This window comes from Nesoenas mayeri, assembly GCF_963082525.1.
Source record: "Nesoenas mayeri genome assembly, chromosome: 2".
Taxonomy (NCBI): domain Eukaryota; kingdom Metazoa; phylum Chordata; class Aves; order Columbiformes; family Columbidae; genus Nesoenas; species Nesoenas mayeri.
The window spans coordinates 113,598,151-113,612,204 of NC_137543.1; positions in this window are offsets into that span (position 1 = coordinate 113,598,151).

Here is a 14,054-nt window from a genome sequence, read left to right on the forward strand (position 1 = left end):
GGAGTTGGAGGAAGTGTCGCCATTTCCTGCACTGTTTCCCCTCTGTTTCTCACTCAGCAGAATCCAACCTTACCCTTTAAAATGTGAGAATATTAGGTATGGAACACAATTAGCAATCCACCTTCACTCTGTGTTACTTGCAAACTGTGAGATGATGGTGATGAAAAGAGGAAATTTTTTGTGGAAGTCACAGTGGTCAAAGGAAGATGTTGAAAGCCAAATGACGGTGACTGCTCATGCTCACCCGCTATCAATGCAGTCTGGGACTGCACCAGTTCATACCAGAGTATTGTTTTTTCAGATGCGAGCTTACATCTCAGCAGCTCTCAAAATTCACAGTTCTGTGTGCCTAAAGGCAAAATTCATTTATACAGGTAGAAAACATGATTGGCCCAGAGCATGGTGTGGCTTTTTTCATATATAGATCAAATCTTAAAGGCACCCCAGCTGGTGAGAATTTCTTTGTGGAGGCAAAAGTTTAAGAATGAGCACGAATTAAATGTGTCTCTAATGTTCACATTTCACATATGTGAGTTTTTCCTAATTTATAAATCATTTGGGCTTCCAATCTACTTCTGAAGCCCTGCCCAGGCACTAAATGCTGTTATGTGTATCTGCCTCATGTTAAGAAAATCTAGTTTCAGTGATGTTCTTGTTACTTTAACTTTCTGGGACTGCTCACCTTGCAAAGCCCCTACTGAAGAGTTAATTTTACTTCCAGAAACTGATATGAAGAAAAAAAGCAGGGTAATAGTACTTAAAGGATCTAGAATAGATGTTCTTTCTCACTGTTAAATCATCCCAAGTTGACAGATGTTAATTCCGCAGCAGTGTGAAGGAGGCAGCGTTTCCACAGAGCTGCAGAAATTTTCAGTGCTGAGATTGTGTTATGCCCTAGCAGCTTGGATTAGACTGATTAGGTGGCAAGACAGACTGTGCACTCGAATCAGAAATAATGCATTTATACAACCAACACGAAAGCACTTTTTTTTTTTTTTTAATTTTTAATGAAAAGTCTAGCTTGGAACTAATATAAATTCTGCATTGGCCTGCTTGGAAGTGGGCGAGTGCCCTTGAACAATCTTTCTTGTGTGAAGAAGGAAAACAACTTTTGAAACCTTAGAGGCTTACAAAACTTGAAAGAACTACAAAAAATGAGATATTTAACACAATAACCATGTGGAAGTTAAAGCCCCAAAGCACAGGCTATGTTTTTAGGTTTTCCTTTGCAAACTGCTAACTTCTTTATTTAGACCACTTTCTTCACAAATACCCACTTTTTTACATATTAGGAAAAACAGGTCTGAAGAGAAACACTGGAACGAAGTAATGCTCATTTATTAAATGTTAAAAGGCTGACAGCCTGTTCTTTAACTATTTTGCTAGAGTGGATTATATGTATGCTTCAGATATCACAAAATATTTATTGTAAAGGGATCTTATTCATAAATTTGGTATTTTAAAACATTGGACTGAAGAGATTGATTTTCATTGCACCCATCCTCATCAACACATTTGTAAAATTTAGAAGCAATTAGTAAATGAAGATTGGAGTTATGTCATCTGTTTGTTATCAGCAGCTGAAGCTCTTCCTTTTGGGTTTCATACTGTGTCTCCCTCATTTTTTGTTCTGATAGTCATAATTTCAGTAAGGAATTAAATGTTACTGTCTAGTAATTGTTGTGTAAAGGTATATACCTGATTGAATGGGGGGTAGGAAGGGGAGTTAAATAGTAAGGGCCTTGAATGAGGAAAAATATTTTCTCCAGCTTTTTATCTTTAACCTCCTCCTTTCTACATACTTCATGATATTGTACTAGCGTGAGTTTATTTGAGGAGTAACAGTCAACAATGACTATTTCTTCTCTTGGTCCCTGGGATGATGCTTAAAATATCCTCTCCGCAGAGAAAGGAAAGCAAGACCTTGACTGGAGGATGTACCTGATTTCCATGTCACTTCCCTCCTCACCCCCCAAACAAAGGACTTTCTTCTGTCAGAGTCTTTTAGCTGCCAACTTAGAGCACTTCAGTGTAGCTTGTTGATTTTATATGTTGTTCTTTGACAATAAAAACTATCAAAAAACTCTGCAAGTCTGCACTTTTAGTGGAACAAGTATAACACGAATATGCTTCTTTAGATTAGAGGACATAGTTCTGTAAAATTCTTAATGAATTTAATGATGACCTGCTTAGCTTATCCAGACCAGAACTTTCTGTGGTCATTATAAAAGAAGTCAGAAAAAAAGGGGTTAGGAGTTTACTGTCTTCCTTCCTGAATCAAAATGATTCTGTAAGTATACTGAAAAAATGCAATGGATAAACCAAAATGGGTTTATGATGAATGACTACATAATTTTTCTGAGTAACTTTAAAACTATTTCACTCAATTTTGTGCATAACTTGATTTCAGGTCTGTTCTTTGTCATAAGTTGTTAATGTCCCAAGTGACTTAGCTTTAAATGACTAACATTCTTCTACGAAGTAATGAAAACCAGTTGTAGACATTTCTGAGACATATAACCTTTGAGAAAAAAACTAGAGCTGGGTTTTCCCTGCAAGTCAGTCTTTTTATTTGCCCAAGTACATGCTCTGGTGCTAGTGCCTATGTAGCTGTGATGAGTACCTGCTAGTAAACAAACTGGAGACCTTAATCACCTTAATTTATAATGTCTTGTGGTCTCCTATGTAGCTGTATAGTCCACAGATAAGCCAGTGCTGCAGTTTATTTGATCAGTGCTTTTTGCTTGCTAAATTTCCTGGATGTGTCCAGGTGTTCCTCCTGCCTCTGCCTGGATTCACTCTAGGATTGCTCATGATCAGAGAACATCTGAACTTCCCAGCTCCTCTGTAGAACTGTTCTTAGCCTGGCAGCGTAGCAGTCTGTGTAACTTGAAAGGTCTCTGTGTGTGTACTGGCTTACTCTGCATCAGACCATGGATCTGACAGCAGCAGAAGAGCTTTCTTGCATTGTTGAGAAAAGCAGAAAGAAAGTATGTGAAACGGTGGGCATTTTAATTTATAGAAAAGAAAAATAGATGTTACGGTTCAGAAAGCTGCAAAACTGAAGTATATGATGCTTGTGGCTGCAAGTGCAGACCTCCACTGCACAGAGTTGCAGGTGCAATAGTTCTGTGTGGTAAAACCATATCGTTAAACAAAACCAGCATAAAATAAATTAACAATCTAAGAAATTTTGTAAGGACTTACTGTGACACAACAGCATGCGTGTTCTCAAGGTGAGAGAACAAATGACCCCAAAGCCAGGCAGTTAGCTTCCAGGTGGCAGTCCAAGCCTAGTACTGGTTACAGTTGTATAGGTTTGAGGGGCGATTAATTAGTTTTGCCTGTAAAAGGTAGCTAACATAATGGAATTGACAGATTGCTTTCAGAGAATTATCTGACTGTGTCAGTGATAGGCACATTCCCCTAATTTGCCCTGAAGGCTACATGAATTATATGGATGTTACTAATACATAGACTTTTGCACACTTTGTACCACAAGAGGTTCATGAATGCTACCGTGGAACACACAGAAATATGCAGATGAAAAGGAACTGAAACAATACAATGTTCTAGAAGTCCTGATAAATATGGGCATTAATCCTTCCGAGTAATGTGACTATCACCTCTGGGACTTGGTGCCCTAGAGCAAGAAAAATCAGTGATGTTTTATTCCACCTCACCCTAGAATCTCAAAATTATGTGAATGACAGCATGGTTAATAGTTGTAGATGTAGTACACATGACTATATTTTTTTAAATTTCTGCCTTTGTGAAAGTTTTATTTGTGTTTGGTAATTTGTGTATAAATGTTTCTATGTATTTGTCCTTCCTTGTCTGTAAAATGGTTTGTCTTTTGGGTATATGAAACATATTCAGTATCATACATAGTAATTTATGGAATACTAGAGTGTAACATTGGATTTGTCCTTTGTAGCTGTGATATGTGTGCACCCATGAACACAAGAGGGCCACAAAAAATAATAAGTGATTTTCTAGAGCTCAAGTAGTCCTCATCAGAAAAGCTGGTAATTCTGATCTGGATCACATCTAGGCCAGCTGAAGCAGACTAGTAGTTTCTTCTCTGGCAGTCTCAAATACACCGATTCACCAAATCCATGTACAGTTTTCCATTACTCATGTCCTGGTTAGGGCTCTACTACAAGAGAGATAGAGAAACCTGGTCTTTGCAACAGGATCTGTAAATCGTAGGAAAGATACATTGACTTGAAGCAGCTTTCTATATGTTGAAAAACAAAATCTGTGATATGAGTTAATAAAAATAGATTGTAACTGAGGTTCACATAGGTGTTTAAAATCAAAGTTATCTAGTAAAGATACAGAGTGGCTTCTAGTTTATCAAATCTAAAGATCTTCAGAGCCTAGCCTAAGTTAACAAAGCTGGACTGAACTCAGACCTTTCTATATTTTATGGAACTCCAGCTAGTAAACCTTGCTGTGTATTCCAGTTTTGACTGGAAGAAATTCATCTGCAGAGACAATCTGAACAGATATATGTGAAAAGCTTTAGCATATTCATGGTAGTAAATCCCATCAGGGCAAAAATATAGGGGATCAGACAATCATGTTGTCTTGATACATTAAGGCAAGCATCGAAGTATGGTTGAGGAAAGACTTGAGGTCTTAGGGAATACCGGACCTGAAAATACGATGGAATATTACATGAATACTTGAACTGTGATGTAGTCCGAGCAGAATGTCCTGTTACATTCCAGTCATGGGACAGGCTAGTATCTGCACAGCTGTATTGGGTAGAAAAATTTGTAGTATATGGAGTACTGTTCCTTGCTAAAATAGGAGTGGAAATTAAACAGGACAGAAAAAAAGCCACTAAAAACTTTGCCAGAGACTAATTGAGGTATGTTTTTATGGCCATAATGAATAAAATAGTCAAGCAGTTGGAACATGATTTGGCTGCTCTAAGAGTTTGGTTTGGCTTTTTATTTAAATTCCCTACTAGTTGGCATTATGTGGTCATTTAAAATAAAAAGTACGATAGTGGGAAGTTTATAAACAGGAAGAGCAGAGACAAGGCAGAGACAGTTTATCAGGTCACATAGAGAGGGTTAAATGCAAATGAAATTTTGTTAACTTGTTCTGACTCTAAAGAATGTGCCAAAGGAGTTTAAACTTTATTAAGCTGTACTCATTTAAGCTTACATAGGGAAAAAAAAATCATGCTGAGTTATTATCATTATTGACTTTTTCAAGCTCTGATCTAGCTCATGTAAGTAAAAAAGACTACATATTTCTAAACAATTTGCTATATATCTGTTCTAAGATAACAAAATTGTAAGGAACAGAAAACAGGTCTCGATTGAATGTTTGCAGTCGTCACGTCTTTTAGCCAACTGTAGCTTTCAAAAATATATCACAGTACTTAGAAAACTGCTGCTTAGAAATGATGAATGCTTTTGTCACTTTCATAAACATTTTAAAAGGTACATCCTGTTGCAGATGTCTCTTTAACTTTCAAGGTTTTATGCTGGTTCAACTTGTTTAATGGATGCCAAGTCCTGGCTTGTACGCAGCACATATCTGCACATAGAAGTACTGCAGAGGCCAGCAGTAGTCAAGCTTTCACCTGACATAGGCCACACTTTTTTCACTAGGAATTTTGAGGAATAAATGCCATATGCCTCCCCAGTATATGACAAAAGGATGAGAAACCACAAGTGATCATTTCTGTCATATGTTCCTGTGGATGGGAAAAGGAAATCTGGGGCTTGGTCATGTAGTGTGTGATGGTTTGTCAAACAAGAAGGTAGTTGGGAGAGAGAGTAATAGTCACTGGTTAGCAGAATCAGGAAGTTTTTGTGTAGATCGCAATGTATTTTTATCTATAGAAAAAGGGTCCTGCTGGAAAAAAGGTGATACAGGGCAAGCCTGTGGCTGGATGATTCATCCTATTTTTGAGCTGCCGCTTGAGTTTCTCACAGGGTTTCCAACATAGCATGTACTGGAGGGTCAGAAATCACCTCTGAGTTATCTCAAAACCAGATTTGCCTCTGCTGTCATGGTTTCCTTCCTGTGCTCCAGCTATACTCACTGCATGAGCATAGGAGGTGCTCTGGGTTGTAAGGATTGCTATTGCACACAACTCAAGTGCCAAACATCCTGCCAGTCCCATGGGCTCACCACAGAGGCTGGAGGGGGAACAAACTTGTTTCCCCGGTCGTGGTGATGAACACAAAAGACAGGTAGGAAACATGTATATACTCATTCATATATATTATACATTGCAAACTCAGTATGTGAACATGTACACAGTAATTCCATGTTCACAGATTGCTAACAGCTATGCCATCCACATGCTGTTCCTAGTAAAGACAGTAATATGGCCTAACAATTTTTTCCTGAAAAATGATTTCCTGGTGGAAGATGACCTGACAGTGAAATAAAGTATTGGAGATCCATTAGGGAACCAGGGACATATATTTCAGATATATTGAGAAAAGCTTATTAAAATTGTGTCCTGATTTTTTTAGCATTGTGTAGTTTCTATTCAGCAGTCCGCTTCCTTTTTTCGTTTTGTTTTGTTTTGGTTTTTTAATTTTAAAACAAATTCAGCTGCTGATCTCAGTAAGTTATCCTCACTGTTCAAATTTGACAAACTTCAAGACCAAAGATGATGGATTTCAATCTGAAGCACAACTGAAAGTTTATAACCTTTTCTCTTTTAATAAACATTTTAATTCTGTGTTTTACAGATAACACTGTGTAAATTTATGTATACTAACACATATTTATACATCAGTATATGTTGATATAATTGCAATATGGTCATCATATCTATCTGGGAGAGTTTTATTAATTTATTTTAAATCATACAAAAATCCCTATCATGCTGCAGGCAGTTGTTTGATCCTTAAATAAGAGAGGTTCTAGCTGTATTTAAATTATGAAACAGGATATGAAAATGGTAATTATGTTAAGAATAAGTAAATGATCTTTCAAATATTCCCAAGATGGCATATTATTTTCTGCTTTTTGCTCTGTAAATCAGTACAGTAATGTTACACTGTACATGCGCGTCTAAATCCAGTATTTTATAACTACATGTTAAATGGAACAGGCCTATTTGTTTTATACAAGTAGCTATAAAACTTATTTTACCTCCAACTTTGAGCGCATACAAGTTTTACAATCTGATTGTACATATTTTCCACCTGAATTTGTTCAATATTTTAAATTATCTCCAACTATTCAGTTAAAATATCTCATAACTATTTTATAAGTTTTTATTAACTCAAGCTCAGATCTTTGAAACTTTCCCATGTGAATCTACTGCTAATTTAATTTCCACCATTTTGCTCAAAGTTTCAGCATCTGAAATATGCAGGGAAGCAGAGAAGTACTGCAGTTACAGATAGTAAAAGTACTTTTGACTCTTATATAAAAATTCTGATAGCCTTTCCTTTTTAATGCTAATGAAGTGCTGTATATAGCACAATAGAGCCATCAATATACCTAGAATTTTAAGCAACACACTTTCTGGATCAAACGAATTTTTTTCTCTGTGTCTCAAACTCATAATTTCTGGGTTGAAATACAAATGGTTCCAGGTTTAAATATAAATTACAAAATAGTAATGATGTATAACTTCATCTCCAGCCATAGTGTCTTATCACATCACTCAGCTTCACTTGTTTCGCTTCACTTTTATGATTCACATCAGACAGGAGTGGTGGCAATGACCTGATGAGTTCTACACACCTTAATCTTGAAAGGTTACTCAAAATTGATATTAGAAAACAGCTACCTGAAGAAGAATCTGAATTGTGAAAATTTCTCTCTGTTGAAGGCTTTCCAGTGACTTTGCCATGTAGCTAAACTGAAATGCTCCATACAAAGTTTAAAACGTTGTGTCTGTGTCTGTGGAGGAAACACATCAGTAAAACTCAGCCATAGCAGCAAGTTACAGTCGTACTGAGCAAAACCACACAGAGATGTCAGCTGAAGCCAAGTGAAAGATCTCAGATTTTCTTGTTTTCCTTGTAATATCTGTCCAGCATCAGGTCTATATCATCACGCTTTGGTTGTGTTTTTACTACTGAATTGAATGGTGTGCATGGTTATTCCCTGGCATTGGGCTTTCTTAGTAAACTCGTAAACTCTTAGAATCACCTGTAAATTTGATGAACAGTGTTAGGAAAGTATTTATTCCTGACAGCCAGCACATTCTATAAACATCTGCACGTGGTGTGAAAGCTGGGGGTTGCTAGGGACCACTACTGGTCACTACTATGGACATGGTCATTGTTGCTTTGACATGGTACTCCGGCAATGTCTCAGAAAATCTCAGTCCATGCTCTAGGTTCTACTGGGCATACTCATGACATGCTATGGAACACCTGTTCGTTTCTTTTTTGATTTCAAGTTGAAAACAGGCATGGCTCTGAGAGGATGGCTGCCTTTCTCCTAGCCAAAGAAGGGCTGAGACAAGAGTAAGAGGAATTCAGCCCCAGCTGGGACCCCTCAGGGACCACAGGAGAGGAGGTTCTGAGTACCATGTCCTTTTATCTCAAGACAGTGAAGAAGACAATGATGATGCTCAAGAGAGAGCAGGGATGAAACCTCAGACAACTGGAGTTTGGCATGTATAAAGTCACTGTGTTGGTCTGCAGCAGATCTTCAGATCTGAGGCCTGGGTCGGCAGAAGGGAATCCCAATATGCAGTCTCCAGTTCCCCTTTTGGCTGTGTGCCATTCTCCAGAAGCATCATGACAGCCTCCAAGAATAAACCAGGCTAGGGGATCTTCTTTCACATGCTGACGTTCTGCTCAGACCATGTCACTCGGCAATAAGACCTGGCCTGCAATTTTCTCCGAAATAGAGAAAATGAGATTTATGCCTTAATTTTTCTCATGAGATAGAGCGAGTCTCAGTACTGGGGACATTTAGAGACAGATGCCTGTAGACATGAGCCAATATATGCAGAGGCAGGGAATGTGCTGTAGCAGACAGGAGGGTGGAAGGGGGGAAAGTCACCAGCTCTTCCTCAACTGAGAGTCTCGTATGGCAATGGCAGCAGATAAAATAACATCAGCTAGAGTTTGCCTGCTGGCAACCAGGCATTGTCCCCACTAGGACCTCCTCTCACTATCACAGTTGGCTCCAGGGTGGGAAGCACGGTGAAGTGGTTAGAGCTGCCAGCTGAGATTGACTTTGGCAGGCACATCAACTGTGTGTGGGTACATGCTACCCCAGAGGCAGTAACTTTCATTGCACGTGGACCTTCTAGGGTGCTGCCACACTCTGGCACCAACCACAGACCACATCCTCAGTGACACAAAGAAAAAGGCATAAACAGACCAAGACATAAAAAAAATAAGGAATACAGCCTGGCTTCATTTGTAGAGACAAGCCTGATTGCCTAGGCTGTCCATCTGTCATCTGCAGCGCTTAAGAATGGTTCACAGGTAGAGGAGGTGCAGGTAAAGGTCTACATGTTGAGAAAAGCTGTATGTACAAGGTCTGCCAAGGGTGAAAGATAAATCTAAAAAATTTTCAAAAATGTGAGCAGGATGGCTGCAAGGCTTTGACAGTTTGGTGCAGCGATTTATTTGAATGCTATGGTAAACTAGCCCTAAACCTGAACCAAGTTTGCCAAATGATCTCATTTGATTTTCTGTCATTAGGTCTTGTGAGGCCAGTGGGGCTGGGATGCCTATCCAGGCGTTGGAGGTTCCAGGTTCTTCATTATCCTTTTGCTAGAAGGGTGATGATACACACAGTGTTTACCACATTGTCCAACCTGTGCATCAGAGCTTATCACTTCTCTCTTATGTAACTGAAGCAGTGGCCTGCTACCCCATAAAAGTAGAATCACATAAAGCAGGATTTAATTATCAATAGCTTGATTTGAACTCAAATGTAGGCAAACTAATATAACATAATTGGTCATAATATATAAGAATTTCTGTACCCAATATCCCAGTAAAAAGTCCTGCTGCAATCACTAGAAGCAGGTGTAAACGTGCCTTATGCTAACCATACAAGACTCCAGTCCTGGTCTGTTAGATTTGTAATCGAAGTGTTAGGAAAACTTGCTGTATGAACTAGAGTTAGGTACTAAATGTCCCACATTATGACATACAGTCTAAGCTTGGAACAAGAGAAAAGTTTAAAACTCATCCCATTTATCAATCTTCTAAACATTCTTACCATGGAATTCTCTAATTCATTAAATGATATGTGTATATTCAGTTCTGCTAGTTATTTGCCCAAAAATGTGTTCCTCTGAGACCCTGGATATCTGCATACTGTAATCTGAAGTAGCACGTGGTCTGTGCTGTCTGTCAAATGTCCAAGTGGCACAGGATCATAGCGGGTACACATCGTCTGTTTGGAGTGGCTCTCGGACCTTTTACAAACAGATGTCTGTGGGTGAGCGGAAGATGCCATTTCAGCCTTCGGAGAGTGTTTTACTCTGACAGCAGCAGAATGGTTAGTATAGCTGCTGACAGTGTCCGTGAATCTTCCCTGATGGCCCCTGAGACTTGGTTAACATTGGTTAACTTGGTTAACTCCTTGCAGAGACCACCAAAAGGAAACAGGAATTACACTGCACAGATTGAGAGGCTGCAATGAGCAGAAGACTGGTCAGCCTTTACAGTGTGGTGTTGTGTTGAGTGATCCTCTCTTGTTGTGAGGTGGTCTATTGGAATTGTCCACTAATCAGCTGCACACTGACCAAAAAGAACCAGGGGTAGAAAGAAGCCATCAAGATACCACAAATCCAATTTCTGCCAGGATGGGCTCCCAGAGGTGGTGCTTTGGCATGCAGTGGTTGGTGACAAGTCTTTGCACAGGGCACCAAAGCTGACCTCACACATGGAGGTCAGTGTGGAATTAATGGCAGGAACAGCTATGTTTGCATTTTATGTAAAGCTCACCTTTATCAGCACAAAAGCAGAATGATTTATTTTACTATTAAAAAAAATCCCACCGAATTTAAAATTTACTCAACAAATTCATTAGCACATGGCACAAAAGCACATAAAAGAATGATCTGCAAGATACTGGAAACTGCATGTGTCATGAGAAAAATAAGCCACTTTCTATGGGATCAGTGAGATATTTTTCTTCCCTCCTAGCTGGTGGAATAGTCAGAGAACTCACTGCACAAGTCATCTTCACCTGCACTCAGTTTCCAAAGCCAGGAAGTCTGTTAAGTCATTAGATTCAAGTATGAAATAGTTTCAGTAACAGAAAGAAAAAACATTCCTTGAATACTATTGCTTGCCTAAAAGTCTTTGACTCTTTCTCCCCTCTTTCCCCACTTTTCTGGGTCTCTTATTCATCTGGTAACCAAAAATTGTTTTTCTGTTAGTCAAGTGGATTTTGACATGATATCAAAAAGTTTTGTGTATTCCCTGAAACCTTTTTGCATGAAAAGCAGGCACAAAAGACCCCACAACATTTCTGTAAAAATTAAAGCATTTTCTAGGAAATTTTACTTCCTCTGCATGTCATGAAAATTTAATTCTTTCTAACCTGTTGATTTGTTTTGCAATTCTTACTTGTTGGTTAGCAATTTATTATTAATTAGCACAAGTTAATTGTGTAATTTTACTTGCAAAAAATAAGGGCTTCAAGCAGCTTTTTGCAGTATTCTTTAAAAATCTGACAGTCACACTTAGGGTACACCATCTGTAGAAGTCACTGATGGGTTTCAGGTTGCTTTAGGCACTAACTTTCTTCATGCCAGGTGGTGCCTTGCTTATTGCATCAATTAAATGTCTTGAAAAAGAATGTGATGATTCATCCAGTTGTTCAAAACAATCTAAAGGACGTCATTTGTTCCTCTTCTCAACCACAAAAGAATGAGTAGACAGAGGACAGATTACAACGGAAGTACTCATTTCTTGGCTTGAGGTCTGCTTTCCATCATCTTAAACTGATTAGAACAATTTGTTATAAATGGTTTGTTTGTTTGTTTTGCTGAATTTTGAAAATGTACATGGTTTGTAAACTCAAGTAACTCTAGGTTACATTATATTTTTAGTTTGTGATTTACTACATGTCTTGGCTTAGGTATTTGTTTTTCAAAATCACATAAAAGTGTGTTTCTTTTTCATTAATTTTCTTACTTAAAAAAAATGTCACTGTTGATTTTTTATTTCCAAATGGAGACATTTTTGTTGAGTTTGCAAATACAGAAATTAAAGTAAAAGGTGACACTTTGGGCAGCAAGCTGTGGAAAAACTGATGCACAGCCAATTGTTGCAATTGTTAAATGGTCTTTTGAGACATTCCCAAGGTAAAGTTGCTGTGTGCTTTTGGTTTAAAAGTTCCTTATGAATAATGGATTCTCTTCTAAAAATATATATAGAACTGAATATTGCAAACATTGAATCTTGGAGTTTGGTGAATTAAGAAAGTTATCTTTACTCAATTTAGTTTGTAAGCAAGAATCTGTGGAAGCTATTTGTTCTGTGCTTTCTTGTCTGATCACTTAGTTTTGACTCTAGAATTGCTATATAAATAAACACAGCAATGTGTAACAAAACCTATTTTCAATCTGTACATAGCTGCCTGGGAAAGGAAGTGAATCCCAAATGAGATCTTGAAAAGTTCTTACCTATTTATTTGAAACAAAGCTCTTAGTGCAAAACAAGAAGGCCACTAGCACCCAGTGAATGCTTGGCACTTTGATCTCACACCAGAAGAGGTAGATTCTGCCTTTTTCTTTCATGGAAAGTTACATACTTTTATTATACTGTTGAGTGTATGATACTCAAAAGATTGAGTGGAGGAGTGGCTATTCACCAATTTTCATGTCTTTTCTTTTTTTATGTGACTCTGCATTCACAGCGAACACGAATTTTTGTGGCATAGACAGATACACCATCAACATCTTTGACCTGCACTTAACTGACTTTGCCAACACGTATCACTACAGCTTAATTTAGGTGGACCTGTAAACACCCAACACTGGATTCTCATACAGTATGGTAATGATGTAAACCCTGTATTGCACATTATAAAAAGGAAGATTCATTTTTTTCCCTGGCAAGCTGCATATCTGTGGTTAAAACTAAGTGAAAAGTGTAGCATAATATAAATGTAGTGTTCCCAATATGAACACAAAGAAAGACTGTAAATGAAATTTGCATATATTTGTACACAGATGTAAACCTACAGGAAGGAAGTAATTTTTTTTTTGACATTTGGAATAAATTCATAAAAGCCTTGAATTTTCTACGTTTCTCAGTTACGTCATGTTCCTAGACTTCCTTTCTGTTGCTGATTGCTAGCTTTCGTTCCCCCCACCTTGTCCTTTTTCTGGAGTTGAAGCATAAATTATTGTTTTAGTTAAGTCATTTATCTTGCAGATTTAACAACCCTGTTCTTTGAAATGATTTAGAGACTTGAAAATAGCTGCTACCACATTGCCTCTTGCAAACAAAAAGAACAAACTTGCCAACAAATGCTAACAAATCCTAAAAAGGAATAATTTGTAATTTCGTAATAAGCGTATACTTTCAAAAACAACCATCCTGGAAAACATGTGTTCATCCTTCAAACTATATGAATATCATGTGTTAAAAGTAATTGTCTTGAACAACCTGTTATGTAAATGAAATAGAATAATTTTCAGCCATTAGATTAATTATGTTTAGTGCCACTTGCAAGCTTTCTCTGTATTGAATCTATCAATAATTTTTAAATAACTGAGATTTTCATCAATGTCATTTTCAATGGATGAAGTAATTAAACCAATCAAATGAGCCTGTTATATCTTAGAAATAATGTAGATGTTTTGATTATCTGCTGCCACAACAGCTGCCAGAATTGCTACAGAAGCCTGGAGCTCCATGCAGTGATTCAGCTGCGCAATGTGATTCATAGGTCCATTTCAAAGGTGTAAAGGTGCCTTTCAAGGGCAGATTCATGGGGGTGGTGCTTTATTAGCAGCCCAAGTTCATCACAAAGTTCATCTATATCACCACTGAAAACTCATAAAGACGTTCTCTTTTCTTTGTGCTGAAATGTCACGTAGAAATCCTGTAAGTGTTACAGAAGCA